At 48.1% G+C, this 25,376-nt stretch overlaps 1 pseudogene; it reads right to left on the reverse strand.

Annotated features, from left to right (window-relative positions):
* Nucleotides 1-14,620: 14,620 nt before the first annotated feature.
* LOC136540661 (UDP-glycosyltransferase 92A1-like) lies at nucleotides 14,621-16,457 on the reverse strand (annotated as a pseudogene).
* Nucleotides 16,458-25,376: the final 8,919 nt, after the last annotated feature.

Here is a 25,376-nt window from a genome sequence, read left to right on the forward strand (position 1 = left end):
CACATTTACAAAGGAGATGGAGTTGGAGTTGATGTGGATCAACTTGGTGAAGAAACTCCACCGGCGGAGTGTCCGTCCGTAGAGTGCGGACAGTCCGACGGTGCCACCGGCACCCTACACAGAAAAGACAGAGTCTCACTGGGTGCATCGGACACTGGCACTAGTAGTGACCGGACACTAGCAGGGCGCATCTGGTCAGGCTGATGCATGGTGACGCAGGAGCTGGAGTATGACCGAACGCTGGGCTGCGTCCGATCATGTGCGACCGGACACGTCCGGTCAAGGTCGGTACCTTACTGTAAATGACCAGACGCTGAGGGTCCAGCGTCCGGTTAGATGAAGCTGCTACGTCCGGTCAGGTCAAGTGACCGTTGGAATCAGGACATGTGGCCATCTGTGGGTGATCGGACGCTGAGGTCTAGCGTCCGGTCAACACGACCGGAGCGTCCGGTCGACCCGATAGTTGCCCAGTGAAGGGGTAACGGCTAGTTTAGCCCTTGGAGCTATAAATAGAAGTGGCCTTCGGCCATGGTTGATGCTGAGCACCTAAGGGGACTTAGTGTCCATGCTTGTGAGTTCTTGGGAGCCCTCCATCACATATATACGTGATAGTGATCATTCGATTGTGTGAGTGAGTGATTCTAGTGCGATTGCATCATGAGGTTGCATCGAGTGGCACTAGGTGATCGAGTTGCAAGCCGGTGATGCTTGTTACTCTTGGAGGTTGCCACCTCCTAGACGAATTGGTGGTGGTCTCCATCGAAGCCCACAAGAAGCTTGTGCGGCGCTCCGGAGAAGAGCTTGCGAGGGGCATTGTGCTCGCCCCGTGGGAGTCGCGAAGAGCAACTTTAGTAAAGCATGTCATTGAGCTACCCTCACCTTCAGGTAGGTTCTTGCGGCACCCGACGTGCGGGCTTAGCGGGTGATGCTAATTAGCCGCCGAACCACCAAGTGAGCGGTCGACACAACAGGGACTAGCGTGTTGGCAAACACGTGAACCTCGGGAGAAAAATCATCGTGTCAACCTTGTTCTTCCCATTGGTTTGCATCCCCATTACACAAGCTTGCAATTACTTTTATACATATTAAGCTTGTGTAGTTGCTCCTGTAATTAGATAGCTTGTGTAGCTTGCTAATTACCTTCTTGCTTGTGTAGCATAGAAGTAGCTCCCTTGCGTGGCTAATTTGGTTTTAGTAACCTTGTTAGTCACTTTGCTTAGTTTGTGTAGCTAAGTATTTACGCTCTCTAATTAGACATTGGTTGCCTTGTTATTGAGCATTGCTAGTGAGCTTAGTTAGCTTTGTGCTTTTGCTTACTAGCATGTGTAGGAGCTCCCTTGTTGCTTAAAGTACTAGTGGCATAGGTTTGTGTGACCTTGCTCCTAGAATTGTTCAGGAGAGCTCTAGCTAGCCCGGCACCTTAGTTGCATAATTAGTATCTATGCTAGGTGCTAGTGAACATATATAGAGGGGTGTAGTCTTGGCTAGACCGATTGTTTTAATTCCGCATTTATATCGGTTAGCCGACGCGTTTAATTTTAGAAAAAACTATTCACCCCCCCTCTAGTCCACCATCTCGACCTTTCAAGTGGCATCGGAGCCTGGTCTCTCATTTGTGGTCTTCACTGACCTGAGAGGATGGCGTCTAATGGGCTATATGTTTGTGAGGCACACATGTTTGATGGCACAAACTTTGCACTTTGGAAAAATCACATGCTTGATCATTTTTGTGCAAAGGGACCTAAATTTTGGTGGGTTGTCACTAGTGGTCTCACCCATGTCTTGGATCATAGAACTCTAACCAAAGCTCAAAGAGTCCTCTATGAATTTGATGCACATGCTTGTTGTTTTCTATTGGATGCTTTACATTTTGATTTGATGAAGCAAGTAAACTACAAGGGGACCGCTCGTGAGATATGGGAGTCCATCAAGGAAACCTTCGGTGATTCCTCCACATGGGATGATGGCAAATTCAAAAAGGAGGATGAGCCCAAGAAGGAGGTGCATGAGTGTGTTGAGCATAACCACAATTTAGTGATTGTGGAAGATTGCTCCACCTCATGGTCAAGTGATGATAATGATGATCGATCAACTACAAGTTCACTTGACAAGGTTGATGATGATGCCACAAGTGTTGCAAGTGACGATGCTACCTCATGCACACTTGATGGTAATGATGGTTCATGCTCAAGCCCTGATGATGCTACTACAAGCCCATCCACTACACCACATTGTCTCATGTCACAAGGTGACACCAAGGTATCAAATGATGATGTGGTTGATCATGTTGATTCATATGATGAGCTTGTTAGTAGACTTGCTAGCATGACCATGTCTTTAGAAAATGAGAAAGCTAAAACATTGAAATTAGAAAATGAAAACTTATTTCTAAAGAACTCTTGTGAAGAACATAAAAAATTACTTAATGCATATAAATCTTCACTTGATGAGCTTAAATTGAATCATGAGACACTACTTGCATCTCATGATAAATTATTAGACTAACATGCTTCTCTCATTAAAGTGTTTACAAAGAAACTTAAAAATAATGAGAACTCATCATATGGGTCACATGATCAATCACATATTGTTACTAACCCTTGTGATGTAGGAAAGAAGCATGTATCCATCTCTTGTGATGATTTATTAGATATGCCATGCTCTTCACAAATAGATGCTTGTTCTACTTCCATGTCTTGTGAGACTAACCTTTTGAAGGAGAACAATGAGCTCAAAAATGAAGTGAAGAAATTGAGCAATAAGTTAGAGAGGTGCTACAACTCTCAAGTCACCTTTGAGCATATGTTGAAAACTCAAAGAAACTTTGGTGACAAGAGTGGAGTCAGCTTCAAGACTAGCAAAGTCAATCATCAAGAAAGCCGCAATGACATAAGTGGCATTGGCTTCAACAAGAGCAAGATCAAGGGCAAAAGATGGGGCAAGAGAAGATATGAAAGAGAGATGAAGAAGTAAGAACAAGAGAAGCTCTCTCATTTCATATGCTTCAAGTGCCATGAAGTGGGACATCTTGCAAATGGTTGCCCCAATGAAGAAAAGCTCAAGTTGAAGAAATAAGAAGAGAGGCTAAGGCATGTGAAGTGCTTCAAGTGCCACACTTGGGGTCATCTTACCTCAATGTGCCCAACCAAGCAATTGGTGAAGCAACAAGTGAAGCCTCAACCAAAGCCACAAGTTGAGCAAGAGAAGACACCCCAAGTTCAAATCAAGATCAACCATAAAGATGGTGGTGACTTGATGATAAAGAAGAAGAAAACAAGAAGGGGTGGAAAGACAAGGCATCCAATGCAAACTCAAGATGCCAAGATGATGAGCAAGAATGAAGATGAGAAGAAAGTCTATGCTCACATCAAGTGCTTCAAGTGTGAAAATATGGGACACTTTGCCTCTAAGTGTCCTACCAAGCTTGAGAAGAAGGCTCAAGCAATCCATGAAAGGCAAGGCAATGAGAAGCACCACATGAGCAAAGAAGAGAAGACTCAAGCAAAAAGAAAGTGCTACTCATGCCGGGAAAGGGGACACATGGCATATTCATGTCCCCTAGGTAACACTCCTAAGCCTATTTCAATTGATGATGATTCTATACTTAGGAAGGATAGCAATGGTACCTCATTGGTTGCAATTGCAAAATATCCTGCTACTCATACTAAGGCGTTGCTTAAGTATGTTGCTCCTAACTTGAGAGAACCCAAACTTGTTTGGGTACCATCAAAAAGTGGATGATTGATTGTAGGTACCATCGGTATTGCCCAGTGAAGGGGTAACGCTAGTTTAGCCCTTGGGGCTATAAATAGAAGTGGCCTTCAGCCATGGCTGGTGCTGAGCACCTAAGGGGACTTAGTGTTCATGCTTGTGAGTGCTTGGGAGCCCTCCATCACACATATACGTGATAGTGATCATTCAATTGTGTGAGTGAGTGATTCTAGTGCGATTGCATCGTGAGGTTGCATCGAGTGGCACTACGTGATCGAGTTGCAAGCTGGTGGTGCTTGTTACTCTTGGAGGTTGCCACCTCCTAGATGGCTTGGTGGTGGTCTCCGTCGAAGCCCACAAGAAGCTTGTGCGGCGCTCCGGAGAAGAGCTTGCGAGGGGCATTGTGCTCGCCCCGCGGGAGTTGCGAAGAGCAACTTTAGTAAAGCGTGTCATTAAGCTACCCTCACCTTCGGGTAGGTTCTTGTGGCACCCGACGTGTGGGCTTAGCGGGTGATGCTAATTAGCTACCGAACCACCAAGTGAGCGGTCGACACAACGGGGACTAGCGTATTGGCAAACACGTGAACCTCGGGAGAAAAATCATTGTGTCAACCTTGTTCTTCCCGTTGGTTTGCATCCCCATTACATAAGCTTGCAATTACTTTTATACATATTAAGCTTGTGTAGTTGCTCTTGTAATTAGATAGCTTGTGTAGCTTGCTAATTACCTTCTTGCTTGTGTAGCATAGAAGTAGCTCCCTTGCATGGCTAATTTGGTTTTAGTAACCTTGTTAGTCACATTGCTTAGTTTGTGTAGCTAAGTATTTGCGCTCCCTAATTAGGCATTGGTTGCCTTGTTATTGAGCATTGCTAGTGAGCTTAGTTAGCTTTGTGCTTTTGCTTACTAGCATGTGTAGGAGCTCCCTTGTTGCTTAAAGTACTAGGGGCATAGGTTTGTGTGACCTTGCTCCTAGAATTGTTTAGGAGAGCTCTAGCTAGCCCAGCACCTTAGTTGCATAATTAGTATCTATGCTAGGTGCTAGTGAACATATATAAAGGGGTGTAGTCTTGGCTAGACCGATTGTTTTAATTCCGCATTTATATCGGTTAGCCGACGCGTTTAATTTTAGAAAAGACTATTCACCCCCCCTCTAGTCTGCCATATCGACCTTTCACGGTCGTGGTGAGGGCATTGGCAACACCAATGGGGAGAGCCAAGAGGCCCCACTTTTGGCTCCTCCTCCTCCACCACCACCTCCGATGACCCATGCGAAGATGATGGCGGAGATATTGGCTGCTCGGCGCGAGTTAGCATGTGCCTTGGAGATGCTAGCCTAGGCTATTGGTTGCTTTGCCCATGGGGGCCATGGAGGCAATGTTAGGACAGGGGGTGGTGCCCGTGGTCCCGAGGACCCCTGTTCTTACCAGGATTTCTTGAAGACACACCCACCCACGTTCACGCTGACTGCTGAGCCTCTAGATGCGGAGCATTGACTTTGTATTCTAGAGCAGAAGTTTCTACTACTCACTGTAACTGAGGAGCTAAAGGTGCACTTTGCAGTGCAGTAGCTGTTGGGTTCTGCCAATGTATGGTGGGATACATTCAATGCCATGCAGCCGGTGGATCACCATATGACTTGGTAGGAGTTTATTGCTACTTTCAGAGAGTACTACGTTCCTGCTGGCGTACTGAACAGGAAGTTGATGGAGTTCCTAGACCTAAAGCAAGGGAGCATGTCTATGATAGATTATGTGAACAAGTTCAACCTTCTATCATAGTATGCTGGGACCCACGTCGATACTGATGAGAAGAAGAGGGACCATTTTTATCACGGCCTCTCTTGTAGTCTGCAGAAGGAGCTGTACATAGGGAACTACCAGACTTTTGGTGCTATGATGAATGTTGCTATTGCCATGGAAGGACTTTAGCGTGACTCTCAGGCTGAGTGGAAGCGCAACCAGGTGATTACTAGGTCTTCTAGTCATCCCCAGGCTCAGAAGGTGCAGGTTGTTAGACAGGTGCCTATCAGCCTTCGGGTGGGCAGTCATTCCGTCAGCCTCAGTAGACCTACCAGGTACCTTCCACTTAGTACTACGCACCTACTCAACAGGTGTAACAGCAGCCTCAGGTATAGCAGGTTCCACCTCGTCAGGGGTAGGGGAACAAGCTTGGTGCTTGTTTTAAGTGTGGCAAGGAAGGCCACTATGCTCGAGAGTGTCCACAGAACTAGGCTATGTAGTCTTCCCAGCCTTCAGCCAACTCTCGTCTAGTCAAGCAGACGATTATCAAGAAGAAGGTGCCCGTAAGCCGCTCTGGGCAAGTCAACTTCACTGAGGCTGAGGAGATCTTGCAGAATGAACTAGTGATGGCTGGTATGTTTACCATTGATTATCACCTAGCATATATGTTGTTTGATTTTGGTGCATCACATTCATTCATGAGCATGGGGTTTGCACAGAGGCACAATATATCTCTTATGGCTATTCCTATTGCCTATAGAACCAGTACTCTAGGGTGTGCAGTTGTGCGTTAATACTCAGACAAACATAGTCAGATTAGTGCTAGCCACTCACACTTACCGCCTCTAGTTCATGGTGCTGCCTGGGCAAGGCATAGATGTAATTCTAGGCATGAACTGGTTGCGAGTTTATGGGGTAGTCTTGGACCTTAAGCAGAGAGTTGTTGAGTTATGACTTCCTTGTTCCAAGGATAGGATCTCTTCTTATGCCCTCAGATCTAGCCTTACCAGTTGTTGCTCATGTTGAAGCTTCTTCTGATCTTGTCTCTATTCCTGTGGTCTATGAGTTCCCAGATGTCTTTTCTAAAGATCTACATGGGTTGCCACCGGATAGAGATGTAGAGTTTTCCATTGAGTTAGAACCTAGCACTGCTCCTATTTCCCAGTGTCCCTACCGCATGGCTCCTAAAGAACTAGCTAAAATGAAGAAGCAGTTAGAGGAATTATTGGAGAAGGGATTTATCCATCCTAGTTCTTCACCATGGGGCCGTCCTAGCTATTTTTGTGAAGAAGAAGGACGGCACTCTGCGTATGTGCGTGGATTACCACCCTTTCAATGCAGTAACCATTAAGAACAAGTATCCTTTACCTCATATTGATACTTTGTTCGATCAGTTGGCTGGTGCCAAAGTATTTTCAAAGATTGATCTTCGTTCTGGATATCATCAAATTTAGATCCGGCTACAAGATATATCAAAGATAGCTTTCTCTACTAGGTATGGGTTGTATGCATACCTAGTCATGTCTTTTGATCTCACCAATGCTCCTACACTCTTTATGTATCTCATGAATTTAGTCTTTATGCTAGAGTTGGACAAGTTTGTAGTAGGTGTTCATTGATGACATTTTGATATACTCCAAGAACCAAAAAGAGCATGCACAACATCTTCGGATAGTACTAACTCGATTAAGGGAACATAAGTTGTATGCCAAAGTCAGCAAGTGTGAGTTTTGGTCAGGTCGAGTGCAGTTTTTGGGATATGTTCTAACACCTAAGGTATCTCTATAGACCCAAGCAAGGTATAGGACATGCTAAATTGGAAGTCTCCCAAGTTAGTGCATCAGATTCGTCAGTTCCTTGGTCTTACTGGTTATTATCGGTGCTTCATTCCTGACTTCTCCAAAATAGCTCAGCCGATGACAAAGCTGCTCTAGAAAGATGTCAAGTTTGTATGGAGTCCAGCTTGTGAAGAAGCTTTCCAAGCCCTGAAGAATTTTCTTACCACTGCTCCTATTCTTACCCAACTAGATATTGACAGACCATTTGATGTGTATTGTGATGCCTCAAGGATTGGACTAGGATGCAGTGCTTATGGAGGATGGATGTGTGATAGCTTATGCTTCACGCCAGCTGAAAAAGCACAAGGTAAATTATCCCACCCATGATTTAGAGTTGGCTGTTGTGGTGCATGCTCTAAAAATTTGGAGACATTATTTGTTGGAAAATAAAGTACACACTTTTACGAATCACAAGAGCCTCAAATATATCTTCACTCAGTCTGAGCTGAACATGAGACAACAGAGATGGTTGGAGCTAATCAAGGATTATAATTTGGAGGTTCATTACCATCCTAGGAAAAGATAATGTGGTAGCCGAATGCTTTGAGCCAGAAGTCATATCAAGTTGAAGAAGCACCCTTGTCTCTCAACCATGCTGAGGTGTTAGCTCATATTGTTCTAGTCTTCGGATTTACTTGAGCAAATTATTATAGAGCAAAGACAAGATACTTCAGGAATTCCTCACATTAAGAAGTTAATCGCCGAAGAGCATGGTCCACATTTTAGTATTGATGATCAAGGTATAGTGAGGTTCAAGAACAGATTGGTTGTTCCCTCAAGTGAGGAACTTAGAAGAAAGATTTTGGAGGAAGCTCATCATTCCAAGTTGTCCATTCCATCCAGGAAGTAACAAAATGTACCATGATTTGTGCCTAGGCAAATATGAAGCAGGATATCACTAAGTACGTCAGTGAAGTGCAACACTTGTGGAAGAGTTAAGGCAGACCATATGCATACCCTAGGATTTTTGTAGCTCGTGCCTATCCCTATTTGGAAATGGAGGAGATTTCCATGGATTTCATTATGGGTTTACCATGCATGTCCAAGGGCTATAACTCTATTTGGATCATTGTGGATCACCTTACCAAATCCAGCTCATTTTCTCTCGGTGGATACCAGATATTTAGCCAAGAAGTATGCCAAGTTGTATTTTGACTGGATTGTGACCCTGCATGGAGTTTCTCTACTATCATCTCGTCTCTAATAGAGGGTCAGTCTTTGTCTCTTGTTTTTTGGAGCAACTTCAGGAGTGTCTTGGTACTAGTCTCCTCCGAAGATCAACTTATCATCTGCAAACTGACAGCCAAATAGAAAGGGTAAATCAGGTACTTGAGGATATGTTGAGAGCTTATGCCATTTCTTTTCCTGAGAAGTGGGATGAATGCTTGAACTTAGCTGAGTTTTCTTATAACAATAGCTATCAAGAAAGCATTCATATGGCACCATTTTGAGGCCCTGTATGGCAAGAAATATAGAACACCACTTAACTACATTGAAGTAGGTGACCATGGATATTTTGGGCCTAATTTTATTAAAGAAGCTCGAGAGCAAGTTAGCATTATTCAGAGCCATTTGAAGGCAGCTTAAAGTCGTCAGAAAACTTATGCAGACAAGCAAAGAAGGCCCTTGCAATTTGAAGTTGGTGATCATGTGTATCTCAAAGTGTCACCCATGAGAGGGGTGCATCGCTTTGGTGTCCGGGGAAAGCTAGCCCCTCGCTATGTTGGACCTTATAAGATTTTGGCCCAGTGTGGTTCTGTTGCCTACCAGTATCTAGCTCCCGTATATTTTGTCAGCAGTGCATAATATCTTCCATATTTCTCAGTTAAAGAAATGTTTGCAGGTCCCCAATAAAGCTATGGAAATTGAAGGACGTCCCCTCCAACCTGACTTGTCTATATTGAGCATCTTGTCAAGATGTTGGACGAAAAAGAAAGAGTGACTAAAAACAGTGTGGTGAAGTTTTATAAAGTTCAGTGGTAAAATCACTCGGAGGACGAAGCAACGTGGGAGCAAGAAAGCTATATCTTGAAGCATTATCCCCACCTTATTCCTAGTTCAGCAAGATAATTGTTTAAATCAGAATTTATTTCTTATCTCTTTTCCCACACTAGGCACATGAAATCTCGGGATGAGATTTTGTTTAAGGGGGGAAGAGCTATAACACCCTCAGTGTTACACCCTAAATCATTTACTAAAACATGTCATGAGCATCATACTTATGGGGTAATGCATGTGATGAAATGAATAGGTGAAGTATTTCAACTAAAACGATCAATAAGAATGCAAAACGAAAAGTTACTCCACGATTCGTACAATTATCAAGTATGGTTGTAAAGCAATTTTTATTGAGTAAAATTACTATAGAACTTATATATGGGGCTTAAATAAAGTTTGAAGTATGAACTTTGTAGAAGATGATGAAATACTTGCTGTTGAAAAATAACCTTGCTAGCTAATATTTCCAATAGCTTAGAAATACAATTTGAAATAGAGTTCAACTCAAAACTTAGAAAATTTTCCAAGTCTGTTGACAGTTAGACATTGCTATGTTTAGCAAACTATTTTGAGGAATTGGGTTAAAGAGCGATGTAGTGTTATAGCTTGATTAAGTAGCCTCATATACCATCTTGAGTGCAGTGAAGACCGTTTATGTTTAGGAGTAACGGTTTGGTCGTGATAGAAGCTTTAAAATCCATGCACAACATGTTTCCGGTTTGCTTCCCCCACGTCGGCGCGGTCACCATGCGTCAGTGGTTGACGTCGTCGCGTCAGTGCGCCTCGCGTGCGCCCACAGTGTTGCCGCGCTGGGCTAGTTGTGTGCTGTGGGAATAGTCATGGGCACTGCCGTGTGAGGCCACCGCTGCTGCCAGTGTGGCCGTGCTGTGCTACCGCCCGCCCTGCGTGCTGTCGTGCTGCCAAGTCCGCCGTGCCTCATGACACGCCTACTGTCGCTGCCATCACCCCTATGCTCGTGTCTATGCCACAATGCTCTACGCCCTGGCCCAGTTTGATTCCGTGCACGTGGTTGCACCCGCCGTCGTCACGCCATTGATGGCGCTGCGGCGCGCGGGCCAGGCCAGCGTGAACACGCGCATGCTCGTTCGCTAGTGGCTAGGCTGGGTCGCTGCGGTTACAGTCAACCGCGTCCCGCCAAGGCGTGTCACAGCAGATCCCTGGCCGCATTCCACCAGTCCTCGCTCTATCTGTTAGTGTAGTTAGTTCATATACATATTTCTTGATACCGGTGGCTATTGAATTATTTGAGAGTGCTTAATATGATTAGGTTAAATAATTGTAGGAATTTTTGTGGTAGAATGGTGATAGCTACAGCTTTGAAAATTTTACAGTAGCTTCATTATATTATTATGTGCTCACTGTAATTTTTGTAGCTGTAGAATAGACTTAACATAAGGGTAGTTAAATGCTCTTTGTTTCAAATATACATTAAATCATGAGTAGAAATAAAGATATATTCTTTATTTGTAAAGCTAGGTGTTTGTTAGTTGAACCCAACACTTTACTTGATGAAGATGATAGTTAGCTTAGTATCCTAGTCACTAGAGCTAGCTTAGTAGTTTATCCATGTGTATTCTTATTTTAAGAGTTGTTGTTGCCTTAATGCTAAGTGTTGCATCATCATCGCATGCATGTAGTGAACGAGTTGGCGGAGATCGTGACCATCGGAGATCATGAGTTCGAGGAGGTGATTGAAGAGTACGAGGAGGAGATTCTCGTGCAGGAGGAGGTCCCGGAACCACCACTGACTGACTGAGCTGACACCATGCTTTCCCAAGACAAGCCCTGGTGCATAACCCTTATTTTGAATAATCACTGGAAATATATATATATATATGATGTGCATTTACGTTATAGTATTTATATTGAAACTACATGCATAGATATACCTACCTATGAGTCCTACTAGGTTAGGTCGAATAGCTGTTATGCTTAGGTTTTTCGGTAGCGTAAGTAACCTGCCGTTACTCACAATAGGTGATTATTATTATCACTCTCATGATAGAATGGTAAAAAGAAATGGACACCGGACAGGGATATGGTACGGGTATTGGTGGGTATAAGAGGTTGTGTCCCGCGGCCAACGGGGCATAACTTGGTTACACTATTTTCCCTGTTCATGTTGGTTAAGGACCGACCGTTGCATTAGATTCTAGTCAGGTCACAGACTTATTATCCTAAGCACATACTTATTTATGGGAACAGGGAAGGCTCGTTGCTCTCTTGTCGTGGGTTCTGGCTCTTTGCTGACTGATTGATTGGAGGCAGGGATGGTGGAGGTCTAAGCACCACACTGAGTCTGGGACTAAGGTGTGGGGGCTTGGAGTCTCAGTTTGAATGGGGACCTGGACCCCTTGATAGGAGAGTGATGGGTTGGTCCTGCTTGTACCTAGGGTACAAGCGAGGCGTGTGTTTTGGGTTACCCAGCTGGGCACATTGATTCGCGAATCGCCGAGTAATCTGGTACGACTTGTCTACAATCTAGCACCGTAGTAAGAACTGAAAGATGAAAGATGGTGAAATAGATCTGTTTGCTAAACTCTTGCTTGAAAGTAGAACAGGTGCTTACATAGAATGGTTAGATAATGAACTAATCATGACTGCTAATAAGAAACATACATAAGGATTCACTACTAGTATTCCTTCCCGCAAAAAGAAAATCCAGCAAACCATAAAGTTTATCATATCCTTTAGAGTCGAAAAATTATTCCCACTAGTCGGGTAAGTCTTGCGAGTACATTGTGTACTCAGGGTTTATTTACCCCTGTTGCAAGTACAGTTTGAAGAGTAGCTAGTTGTGTGGAGGATTCTTCTGGTGGGCACTGACGGATCCTTGTATTCTACCGTTAGATGTTTATTGTAATTCCGCTGTTTAAATTTCACGCTCTGAGCCTAGTATTATAATAATGTATTTCTAAGAACTCTTGTTTTATGAAATGGACTAAGTATTGTAAACTCAGTTCTCATTATTGGATCCTGGAGGAAAAACGTGGATTATTCGAGTTCTCCCTTGTGGTGTGCTCGACGGAAACCATCCGATGTAGCCAGCTCTCGGGGCGCTTAGTGTCTGGTGGAAGACGAGCGTCTTCGAAAGGGTGCTATTTCGAACGATTCTGCTACAGTTATTGTCAGATGAGATATTCCAGAGCGCGATGGGTTATTCGGTCCCTTCTTCTCTCTTTTTTTTAAGGAAACAAGATACCCTTGGGACCCTTCTCCGTTGCTGATGTACTTAGTACAAGTATAACTGAGCTGCAGTTGATTAAACTTTGGTCAATAGGGTAGTGATATTCTAAGCTTTGAAATGCTATGCATCTCTTACAAGCAACATATGGCAGAGTTGTCTTATCTACCGCAACTGTAAAACTGATAGCACCAGATGGAGAGGACTCGGCCTGTTCGCTAGTTAGTTTCTGTGTTGATTTGGGCTGACTGGTACTGGTTTGTTGTGAGAGAAAAACACTGTTGACTGATTGATTTGGACTGGCTGAAACCAATAAACGAACAGAGTGAAAATAACATGTTCAGTTGGAACAGGTTCAGTTGATGCAGCTTAGAAAGCTGTTGACCAAATAATACAGGTTACTTATTCTGGGATCTTGATCTTTCTTGCATTGGTATACAGTCTCTAACAAGATGGAATATTGACCCTTTATGTTTTTTGGTCAGAGTACCTTATTTTAGCAGCTTGAGAAAGAAATGAATGTGTCAGTCGAGCAACTTGGAAAGGTTCCACGGGCCAGTTCAATGTTGTGGTGTCATGCAATGTTGCATGAGAAAGATATTATATTGAAAAATTGGGCATCTTCTGAAATAGTGTGTTTACTTTGGGTGGTGCGCATTTGAGTAGTAGACAATAACTGCTATGTATAACACCTGTATTTTCACTACCAAGTAAAAATACCAGTTTAAGGATTATTACCCGATAAAGTGTTTGTTGACTCCACCGGGAGCGGGGGAGCATTGGATATCCTTGTGTCCAGCGTCGGAGCTTACCTGAGTGCCCTGAACAAGATGTGCAACTTTGCTGGTGCTGCGAAAGCCTGCAGCGAGGCACTTGAGACTCTGAGAGCGCAAATGTTCAAAGCATAGAGTGAGCTTCGCGTTCGTTTTTCGTTCTCGGTGGGCTATGTAAGAGCTTGAACAACTATTGAGAGTGACATCATTTCGTTGCAGTAACATGTTGTTCAATATTAGGGGTTTCCCTGGTGATTTTGCCGGGGGTTTTTTAGATCCTACCTTTAGCTTAAATTAGGTATCATGCGTTACTAAAGGCACATAAATTTTTTTCTTAAATCATGTATTCAGAAGACTTGATAAGCAGATTATGATTGTATACTATAGTTTAACTTTAATTCATCATGCACAAGAGTTTTACTTCACTAAGATTTAATTTGTTTGGTGTGGAAAAACATCCAACAAGTGTTCTTAATTATACTATTTTATACAAAATTTGTGCTTGGCAACGCACAAGCCAATAGAGGGTCGCACACGCACTCCAGAAATCGGTAGGCAGCTACGCCGTACAATCGTATTCAGTGCTGATGCGAGGTGCACACTGTCATGGTTGATGGCTTCGTGTGCGTACGACCTCTCCTAGTCTCAATAACTGCCAGCTGCCGGCCAACCACAGTGACAGGCCACACACCGACACCGCACTGGCGCAGTGTGCGGAGTACGCATCGCGACTTCAGTAGTTCAATGTGCTCAGTAATCCATGTCATGTCCTTCCTGATTTCTCCGTGCAAGCCGGAGGTCAATTGTTATGTTATGTGTGTGGCACACGTACGGTGTACTACCAGTGCTACAACTGTAATTTTGTGATGAATTTTGACCGTACTGCAACATGTTACATGTTGGTTGGACTCGTCATATATTCGCTAGTGACGACGACGCCATGGCACGGACCAAAACTCGCACAGTCGCACTAGGCATAACGGCTAGTGATTTCCGGCTTCCTTGCTTGTTGTCAAGATGGTACGGACAACAGGTGACGAACTGACACTGATAACGTAGAACACAAGCTTCTGCTAGTACAATAGACACCGTAATACAGCTGCAAGTACTGACAACGACCTTCGTTTGAAACGTGAAGTTTCAATAAAATAAATTGTATTTGCACTTCTCCAATACTTCATGTGTCTAAATTTAATTTTAAGGTAATTTTAGACGGCTCTCTTCTACCACTAGTATAAAAAAAATTATTACTTTTATTATTTATCTTTGTATCATAACATATTAAATTTTGTCTTTGTCTTCATATAGAAAATAATTATAAATTATTAATTATCTTTGTTCCAATACAAATCACAATTTCTTGAATTTGTGGTTTTGTCTAACGGATTTGTACCGAAAATTATAGACTACATCATACAGAAATTATAATGAACTAAATCTATAATTTCAATATAAAATATATGCAATAACAGTCACACAAAAGTAAACTAATACTCAGACGCCTGAATTTTACTAAGTACCAATTATTTGTGTTCCCAACGACAGATTTGCCTCTATCAGTCGAAGGCGCTATCGAGGAGGCGCTCCATGGCGAGTACGGACGAGCCCTTGCCATTGCCGTCGCCGTCTGCGGCTCCGACAGCCGCGCGCACCAGCTTCTTCATCTCGGCAGCCTTCCGCCGCATGTCCCTGGCCTTGTCGCCGTCCCCGAGCACCGTCTCCACGACGTCTCTGACGAACTCCCACCCTTTGCTGCCCAGACCGCCGACCATCCTCCCGGACGCCACCTCCACACCGACGCCGAGCTCCAGCAGCACGCGGGAGTCGAACATCTGGTCCGCGATGAGCGGCCATGCCAACACAGGCACGCCGTGCCACAGGCTCTCCAGCACCGAGTTCCAACCGCAGTGGCTCAGGAACGCGCCCGTGGACGCGTGCGCCAGGATGCGCACCTGCGGCGCCCACCCGCGCACCACCACGCCCTGCCCCGCCGCCGAAACGCGCTCCTCGAAGCCGTCGGGGAGCCACTCGGCGCGGAACTCCTTAGCCCCGTAGGACTCCACCGGTGGACGCATCACCCAGATGAACGGACGCCCGCTGGCCTCCAGCCCCCGCGCCAGCTCCATCATCTGCGACGCCGGGATCGAGTTCTGCGACCCGAATGACACGTACAGGACGGACGCCTGCGGCTTGGAGTCCAAGAACTTGATGCACGTGTCTTGGTCCGGCGCGGTGTCGTCCGGAGCTGTTCGGCCGCCGATGATTGGACCGACGGCGAAAGTCGGCAGCCCGGAGAGCTTACCGATGAGGCGAAGACCTGTCGGCTCTATCTCTTCCGAGGTGTTGACGAGGATGCCCCCCGAGTGGCGGAAGTGGAGGGTGAGCATCCGGCATAGGTGCGCCAGCATGGGGTCGGTGGCGTAGTCCTCCTTGATGACCACGTTCAGGAACTCCGCGTACCGGATGCGCACGTCGGGGAAGTCTAGGAGCGCCTGCTCGTCGTCAGGGCCGGCGGGGCGCGGGAACGACGGCGGGCGGAGCCAGATAGAGAAGGTGACGGCGGAGGCATAGGCGCCGGAGGTGACGAACATTCGGTGCTGGACGCCGAGCGCGCGGGCGCTCTCGGCCGTCCAGCCCAGGAACATGTCCGCGAGGACGCACACGTTCCTGCGGGCCTTCTCTCCCCGCGAGCTCAGCCAGGAGCTTGTCGAACGACGTCCGGAGCAGCTCCGTGGCGTAGAAGAAAGTGGGGAAGGCATCGAGGGGGACGACTTCGAGGTTCTCGGTGTCGGGTGGCAGGCCATGGTCCGACGGCGAGAACGGCAGCTCGGCGAAGCCGATGGACGATCCAGCCGGCAGCGCGCGCCGGAGGCTGGCGACGTTGCGAGGCGTGCAGACGATGGTGACATCGAGACGGCGCTGGCCGCTGCCGCCACGCTGCCCAAGGCTCTCGAAGCGCTTGGCCAGGTTGAGGAACGGGATGAGGTGCCCTTGCGCCAGGAACGGGAAGAGCAGAAGGTGGCCGGAGCGGCCGCTCCGCTGTTGTTGCTCGTGACCCATTGCAATTGCAACAAGAACAAGCTAACTGTGGGAGAGTGGAATGGAGTGCTGGTGTGTTCTGTGACTGTGAGGCCGCTGCGGACTGACTAGTAGTGACTACACATGTAAATAGACACGCACGCAAGCCGGACGCCTGTGGCGTTTGCCCGTTTGGCGCTTGCGCGTGCTTTCTTCTGGCTTGTTCCGCTTGGAAGCTTGGCGTTTGTGCGCTGCAGCGTGGCAAAACGGGTGAACTGAAAAATTGGACGTGCACTCTTGGGCCTCGTTTAGTTTGCAAAATTTTTGACGAAATGATACTGTAGCACTTTCGTTATTATTTAGCAATTACTGTCCAATTATAGTCTAATTAGGCTTAAAAGATTCGTCTCGTGAATTTCGTCTAAACTGTGTAATTAGTTTTATTTTTTATTTATATTTAATACTTTATGCATGTGTCCAAAGATTCGATGTGATAAGAAATCTTGAAAAATTTTGCAAAATGAAGTGGAGCTATACCTTAGGCTCTGGAGAGCGGAGACACGAATCCGCTGCGTCCGTGGACCGTTGGTCCAGCAGGTGATAAAGAACAGGGTGAAAGTCTGGATCCTATTTTTCTAGTGGTGGTACCGCAGCTAATCCGTTTGTCCTAGTCAGGTAGTAAAACAAGACACGTTAGAGCATGGTAAATTATGGTGCCTGCCAGCGGCTCCGTGGACGCCGTTAGTGGCCCGTCGGGCGGCATTGGTTTTAACCGGCAGTAATCTGGAACTACACTAAAGATGCAAATGGGGCGGGTTGTAGCTGCCCGCTCAGTGTGTGTACAAGCCGTATGCACTCTTGCGACCTCTTGCTAGGGCCCGCATATTGCTGCAAAGCGAACGTGGCCTCTTGCGGCAGCCTGAATACAGCTGCCGCCGTTATGCAGTTATGCTTTTTTTTTCTCGAATACGCACGAGTGTGCATATCATTGTATTAGAAGAAAGAGTTTATAATACAAGAGTTCCGCTGCCGACCGTTAGTTTATGTGTACGCTACATTATGAAAAACAACGTTCCTAATCCATGGCTATCTTGACGACGTCCTAGCCCTGCGCCAGCGCACGTAGCCCGCGTGCTCCGGCCTGAATCCATTGGTCGGCTTCGGCCTTGATGATGTGCAGTAGGTCGCCGACGGTCGATGTCGACTCCCGGAAACATCTTGCGTTCCGTTCCTTCCATAGTTGTCAGGAGACAAGGGCGAAGAGGGAGTCCATGCCGTTTCGCCGATCGCCGTTACACACTGACCGCAATCGGCGCCACCAGGAGAGCGTCGTTTGGGAGACTGGTGGAACTTGCTGCCCGAGCGCTTGCAGGACATAGTACCACACCTCACGGGAGAACGGGCATACTGCAATGATGTGGTCGATTGTTTCCTGTCCTTGGTTGCAGAGGTAGCATAACTCACGTGCCTCGAGACCGTGTCTCGCCCTTTTGTCGCCGGTCCAGTGCCTTCTTTCCATGGCAAGCCAAATGAAGATCTTGACCCGAAGCGGAGCCCACGTTTTCCAGATCAATCTATGGCCTGACATTTTGATGGATCCGCTGCGCATCATGTTGTATGCTGATTTGGCGGTGTAGCATCCATCTAGCGTCCAGTGCCAAATGGTCATGTTGTATGCAGTTATGCTCGATCGGCGTTGTGTTGGAGGACGGTACTATCTTCGGCCTCGTAGAGCATCCGTCTGTCCGGACGGACCCCGCACTTGTCCATGCCGTCCGCGCCCGTGTTGCCCACTCGCTCTGCTCGTGGAACGGACCTGTGCTCGATTGCGTCATCAGCCTGCACCACGCACGGCGTGCCCGACGCGCTAGGCGCTTGTTAGCTCGCTCCCGGACTTACGCCTCCCGTCATGGCTATGCTCCATCCGCTTGCCCCCCACTCTGCCGAGGTCCGTGCCACCGACGAGCTCTACACCATGACCTCCGCGCCACTCCGTGGCTTCAAGCTCCGTGCTGGCGTCAAGCTCTGCGTCGACGAGCCTCTATTCGTTCAAGCAACAAGCAGATGCTACGCTGAAAACATATATTGCAATAGTATGTTTCAAGTGTTTCAGATGTTTCCGAGCTATGTTGCAAGTGTTGTATACGATGTTGCAAAAGTATATCGGGATGTTGCACATGTTGTAATGGTTATACACGTATGTTTTAAATGTATGTTCCAAATGTTTTATCTGTTCTAGACAAATGTTGCAAGTGTTTTGTCTGAAAGTTGTAAAAGTAGATTTAGATGTTGCATATACATACATGTTGCAAGCATATGTTTCAAGTGTTTTCATGTGTTTCATACGTATGTTCGCAAGTGTTTCAGATGCTTGTTTCAAATGTTTTATCTGTCTTCTTTTGTATGCTGCAACTGTTGCATCCAGATGTTTTAAAAGTAGATCGGATGTTACACACGGGATGAACATGGGAAGCAGCCGGCGATGCGGACGACGTCCGGGCAGGCGCGGGACCACAACTGGTGCGCTCTCTCGCGAGCCTGACGCGCTAGACGCTCGTTCGCTCCCTATGCGGACAGCGTCCGAACGCTAGCGTCCATATCGGACATTCGGGCGCTAGCAAGTCCGTAGTGTTTTTGTGAAAAAAGGGCACGACGGTGAAGAGACTCTTGAGCTCATGGAGAAGGTGCAATGGCAGCGTCCGAACGCTAGCGTCCATATCGGACATTCGGACGCTAGCAAGTCCGTAGTGTTTTGTGAAAAAAGGGCACGACGGTGAAGAGACTCTTGAGCTCATGGAGAAGGTGCAATGGCAGCCTACACTACACGCAAAATCTCTGTTAATTTTATCAGACAGACAACTACTAACTCCATCTTCCCTTTAATCAGGCTGCAAAGTACATCGAGTATGACAGGTGTTTCAGTGAGGATAGAAAAAGCAATCTAACCTCTTAAAATCAATTGCAAGTTCAACAATGCAGCCTGCAAGCTGAAACTGAAAGAACACAGAGAAGCAGAGAAACTCTGCACAAAGGTACTGCTGGCTTGCCCTTTGCCATCTTATGTTGCAGAAGCTTCGATGTGTATGTACGAAATTTTGCCGTCGAAGGTACTTTACACAGGTGTCATTATAAAAATATAGTAATTAAGAAATAAACAACATGATGTTACGGTGCCAAAAAAAATTCTGTGATATACATGATCTGACTTTTTAGAAACAACATGATGTTTTTTAATCTAACCTAAAAAAATAAAAATTGAGAAATAAACAGTATGTTGTGGTTGCTATATATTTTTCTTCCACCTTCTAAGAACCGCTTCACCAATTCCTCTCTCAAACCAAACCGGAAACCAAACAGTAGATTAGGTGCACTCAGGCTATCGACGTAAGCCACCTTGTGGCCCAGCGCGCGATCCCGTTTTCCGTGAACAACGAGTTCGTGGGGATGATCAAAAGCGTCACAGAATCCCTCCACGGCCTCCTCGCGGAAGACTCGGGGTCGGACTCTGGTTCTGACTCCGGTAGGGGGAGCCATCATCCCTCCCGGAAATGCTTCATGACAGAAACCTCCGAGGGACACGTCGAAAGCGCCTCCGAGGAGGAGGTCACCCCGGCAGGCAACCTCGGCGACGTAGCCAAAGGGGGAGCAGCGGCCCCACCTCGCGTAGGGGTGGAGCAGCTAGAAGCTCGAAAGCGGGAAATAGACGAAGCCGGACAGCAGCTTGTTCGGGAGTACAAGAAGATCGACGAGGAGATCAGGCGCCGTGGGGATGGAGGGCGCGCACGCGCCGCGGCCCACGACATGAACCAAAAGATCATTGCCGACGATGAAACCCTTCCCCGCTTTGCTCGTGCGAGCCAGAACATCGCCGCCGCGACGGCCCTGCTTCATGGCCTTCCAGAGGCCGCCACGCCCGAGGATCGCTGGGTCCACCACGAGATTCGCACGCTACTTGAGCGTGCGGCAGCACAGCAGGCAGAGAGCTCGATGTCTCGGCGACACGAGCCTGACGCCAGCTAGCGTACCCCCTCGGTGCATCCCGCCAGGGACGCGTCCATCCACCAAGCCCCGCAAGGTGGCGGGCAGCGCGCTGTGGTCCCAGTACATCAACGTCTCGGCCACAACCGCGACGCGCGCAGCACCATCGACACCCGTAGACACACCTACGGCGACCCGGGGGAAGGAGCCCGCCGCGGCTATCATCCTCGATGTGGCGGACGCTACGACAGCGGCGAGGACCGGAGCCCAAGCCCTAGCCTGCCAGGCCCTCAGGCCTTCGGCCGTCACATCCTCAACGCTCTGTTCCCACCAAGGTATCGACCACCTACCAACATCCCTAAGTACTTCGGGGAGACAAACCCCGGACTTTGCCTTGAAGACTATCGGCTTGCCTGTCAAGCCGGTGGTGCGGATAATGACGACTTCATTATCCGCAACCTTCCACTGTTCCTTGCCAATTCAGCACGAGTGTGGTTAGAGCACCTTCCGTCCGACGCCATCTAGGATTGGGCGGACCTAAGGGAGATCTTTGCGGGGAACTTCCAGGGCATGTACAAATGTCCTGAGAACCCCTGGGAACTCAAGAACTGTCACTAGAAGGCCAGCGAAACCCTTCGCGGGTACATCTGGCGCTTCTCCCGATAGTGCAACGAGCTCCCTAACGTCGCCAACACCGACGTGATAGGAGCCTTGCTGTCCGGGACAACCTGCGAGTCTTTGGTTCACAAGCTGGGACGTAAGGGCCTACGGGACCACCAAGGAGCTCTTAGACATCGCCACCAGCCACGCCTCAGGCGAAGAGGCGGTTAGAGCAATCTTCGACCGTTCCAACAGCAAGGCAAGGCGGGACGAGGGTGCCGGCGAAGGCACCTCCAATCATTCTGCCAAAAGAAAAAATAAGAAGCAACGGCGTGAGGACCCACTCGTGGCTGCTGCTGACCGCAAGGGTGGTCGGAAGCCCACGGAGGGCGCTCCGAACCACTTTGAGAAGATGCTCGAGGGGCCATGCCCGAACCACGCCGTCTCCGTAAAGCATTTGCTCAAGGACTGTGGCCTCATACGCGAGTTCTTGGCCAGGAGCGCCAACAAGGGGGAGTAGGAGAAGGAACCTGCCCCCACTACCGACGACGCCGAGGAGAAGGATGATGGCTTTCCAATGCCGGACGGCTGCCTCATGATCTTCGGAGGATCAACGGCCTATGACTCCAAACGTTGTCAAAAGGTCGCACGCCGCCAAGTCTACACGGCCCAACCAGCCACACCTCTCTTCCTCCGATGGTCGGAGTCCGCCACAACCTTCGATCGGACCGACCATCCGAACGCCATCCCGCATCCGGGAAGGTATCCGCTTGTTGTCGACCCGATCGTCGGCCCAAAGCGCCTCACCAAAGTTCTGATGGATGAAGGCAGCGACCTCAACATCATGTACGCGAAGACGCTACACGTAATGGGCATCGATCGAACGCACCTCCACCCAGTTCGAGCGCCTTTCCACGGCGTCATCCCCAGAAAGCAGGCCACGCCACTCAGATAGATTGATCTGCACGTTACCTTTGGGGATCAATCCAATTACAAGACTGAGACCCTCACTTTCGATGTGGTAGGGTTCCCCGGAACCTTCCACGCCATCTTGGGATGACCATGCTACGCGAAGTTCATGGCCATCCCCAACTACACATACCTCAAGCTGAAGATGCCAGGCCCACATGGGGTCATCACCGTCGGCATCTCCTTCCAGTAGGCTTACAAGTGCAAAGTCGAGTGCTGCGACCATGCCACAGCAATCATCACCTCCGGGGAACTCGCTGCCCTCAGGGAGGAGGTCGTCGAAGAAGCGCTCGACGCAAAGAAATCGACTGGGTCATTCAAATCGGCGGAGGGCTCCAAAGAGGTCCTCATAGACCCCAGCAGCTCTGAGGGTAAAACAGTACACATAGGTACCATGCTCTCCTCTAAATAGGAAAGCACGCTTATCGACTTCCTCCGCGATAACAAAGATATCTTTGCGTGGAAACCCTCGGATATGCCAGGCATCCCGAGGGAGGTCGCCGAGCATACCTTGAAAATCCACCCAGGCTCCAAGCCGGTGAAACAACGCATACGCCGCTTCGACGAGGAAAAGCACAGGGCCATCGGTGAAGAGATAGCAAAACTACTTGCCACTGGATTCATCAGGGAAGTTCAGCACCCAGAGTGGTTAGCAAATCCTGTTCTTGTACGAAAAAAGAGCAGGAAATGGAGGATGTGTGTCGACTACATAGGTCTCAACAAGGCATGCCCAAAAGACTCATTTCCTTTACCACGCATCGACCAAATAGTCGATTCCACCTCAGGGTGCGAAACTCTCTGCTTCTTTGACGCGTACTCCGGCTACCACTAAATCGCAATGAAAGAGTCCGACCAACTCGTGACATATTTTATCACCCCCTTCAGACCGTTCTGCTATGTCTCAATACCGTTCGGTCTGAAAAACACTGGAGCCACTTACCAGCGCTGTATGCTCAATTGCTTCGGGGTCCTCATCGGGCGGATCATTGAGGTCTACGTCAACGACATTGTAGTTAAGTCTAAACAGGCTGACCACCTTGTCGCCGATCTTGAGCAAACCTTTGCGAAACTCTGGGCAAATTGCATCAAACTCAATCTCGAGAAATGTGTTTTTGGGGTCCCGAGGGGCATGCTGATCGGCTTCATCATCTCCGAGCATGGCATCGAAGCCAACTTGGAGAAAATCTTAGCCATCACAAGGATGGGTTCGATCCAGAACATAAAGGCTCTGTAGCCGGATCCTCAGCCGAATCTCAGCCATCGACGGCTACGGTGTTTTGTGTTCACCAGCATGAATCGAACTCATAGTTCCCCGCACTGCAAGCCTCGGCTCCCGCCTTCCCGAGAAGGGTTTGGAGGGGTCCACCTATAGAGCCTCCTTCGAGGAGAAGATGTCAGGTCGACTAAATTAATCGAGCGGCTCAAATTACCGCCGAGGGACAAGAACAAAAAATAGCGACTCTTATGCAGGTTACGCCAACCTCGTCGCAAACATCAGGTCCAAACCCCGCACGGACACATCTGGTTGGAGCTTCCCATTGCTCGTATCACCAAGGTAACGTTACCAAACCCCACTTTCCTTTCAATTAAGTGATACATTATAACCATACATCCGAGCATTGCATATGCAAATCTCTGCATCTCAACGCTTCCTGTCGCGTCACGAGGCGACAGCCGCCTCATTCAATATGAGCGGCGACCGACCGAGGTTCGAAGGCTAGCCCGCGAAGGGCTCGAGGCCGCCTTGCATCAAACAGAGCCAGGGGAGAACAATAGAGATGAGCCCCAGTGGCCTTGCCCGACCCTGCTCAGAAGCGGACAGGGACGTCTTGATCTTTCTTGTTTGATTCTAACCCTAAGCCAAACCCACAGAATCTTCGTCAAGGAGAGGCCAACGGGCCACCTAAGCCTATCGAACGGCTCGGGCATCTGCCGGGAGGCGGGTTAAGAAGTAGTGAAATGCCACATGAGGGCTCTACCGAGCCCATCAGCAAATGATGGACCCAGATTTTACATGAACATACCCGATAGCGAGCTCATTGAGCGCAACACTCGAGCCATCGAGGCAAGTGTCGTTAACTATGCCCCTCCAATTGTGAAAACTGAGGACGGGGTAACGCGTGAAAACACGACCGGTCCCTTTTAGACCCTAAAGGGCTCGGGGGCTCGAGCCGGGTCAGGAGACCGAGGTTCGAAGGCTGACCCGCAAAAGGTCCGAGGCCACCTCGCGTCAAACAAGAGCTAGGGGAGAAAACACAGATGAGCCTCAACGGTCTTTGCCCAACCCTGCATCAAGGCGAATAGGGTCATCTCAACCTTCTTGTTCAATCCAGCCTCTAGCCGAGCCCATAGAAACCCCATTGAGGGGGAATCTATTGGAAGGCGGGCCAAGGAGTAATAGAACGCCACCCGAGGGCTTTGTTGACCCTGTCGCGAAGCAAACGGGATCAGATTCTGTCCGAACATCTCCGTTAGCGAGCTTATAAAGCATGTCACTTGAGCCATCGAGGCAAGTGACGTCGCCTTAACCCCTCCGGTTGTGAAAAACTGATGATGGGGCGACAATCACGAATGGGCCAGCCCTTGACCGAATCCCCACCACGCGTAGGGGCTCGGGGAAGGCTGGACTTGCGATAAGACCGAACGCACGGTCACGCAACGATCACCAAAGTCTTAGGTAAGGGGTACGTATGAATGCAAATGCAAGTTTGCTACACTCGCTCAGGTCTCCAGTAACATCCGACCCCAGCGACCGCAGGGGGTCGGATCTCACTCGGGGACTGATAAAGGTATAGGTACCCCCTATTCCTTTCCTTTTTTGAAAAAGTCTTTACAGCAGACCTCTTCCTCGCACCAAGACAGGCGGCAAAGTTTGGGGGAACAGATTGGTAAGACTACAAAAGACCTACACCCAGCACAATCAAAATCTCCCCTAAACACCTTGGGCCCTACAGTCTTAAACAAATGGAAGGGTCGGATCGCGTAAGTCTTTTCTCATTGCAAAAAAGAAAGAAGGTAAGATCAAACAAATAAAACAAAATTATGAAACAAAAGCCACAAATCCGCTTTCGAACACAAAAGTACCGACACTTGTTCACATATTACAGATAAGTGTTTATCAAACTTATTCAACTAACTACTCCCACGAAGGGAGAACCTCTTCTTTTAGCCTGTTCGCCAGGTTCCGTGCAAGGGGAGCCACCGCCTTCTCCATCTCGTCTAGCTCAGCATATTCGTAGACAGGCGTGAAGCCTTAGCTCATCACCTCCAGGTTGATCTCCCGATCATAATGGGAATGGGCGACAGCAAAGGCTTGGGTGATCCCGGTGTGAAAGGCGACCTCCTCAAGTTAGCCCACCTGCGCTGTGATACTCGCAGCATGAGCCGTGAGCGAGCTGGTTCCCTCTAGCTACACCACCCTTAGGTCGTCGATGACCACCCCGACAGCAGCCTGTAGAAGGTCATGCTCGTCACTCTTGGTCTGAAGGATCCCTCGCACTTCAGTAAGATCCTTGTCCAGCCTGGCAGCGACGTCCTCGGTGTCCA

This window comes from Miscanthus floridulus, chromosome 2 (genome assembly GCF_019320115.1).
Source record: "Miscanthus floridulus cultivar M001 chromosome 2, ASM1932011v1, whole genome shotgun sequence".
Classification (NCBI taxonomy): Eukaryota; Viridiplantae; Streptophyta; class Magnoliopsida; order Poales; family Poaceae; genus Miscanthus; species Miscanthus floridulus.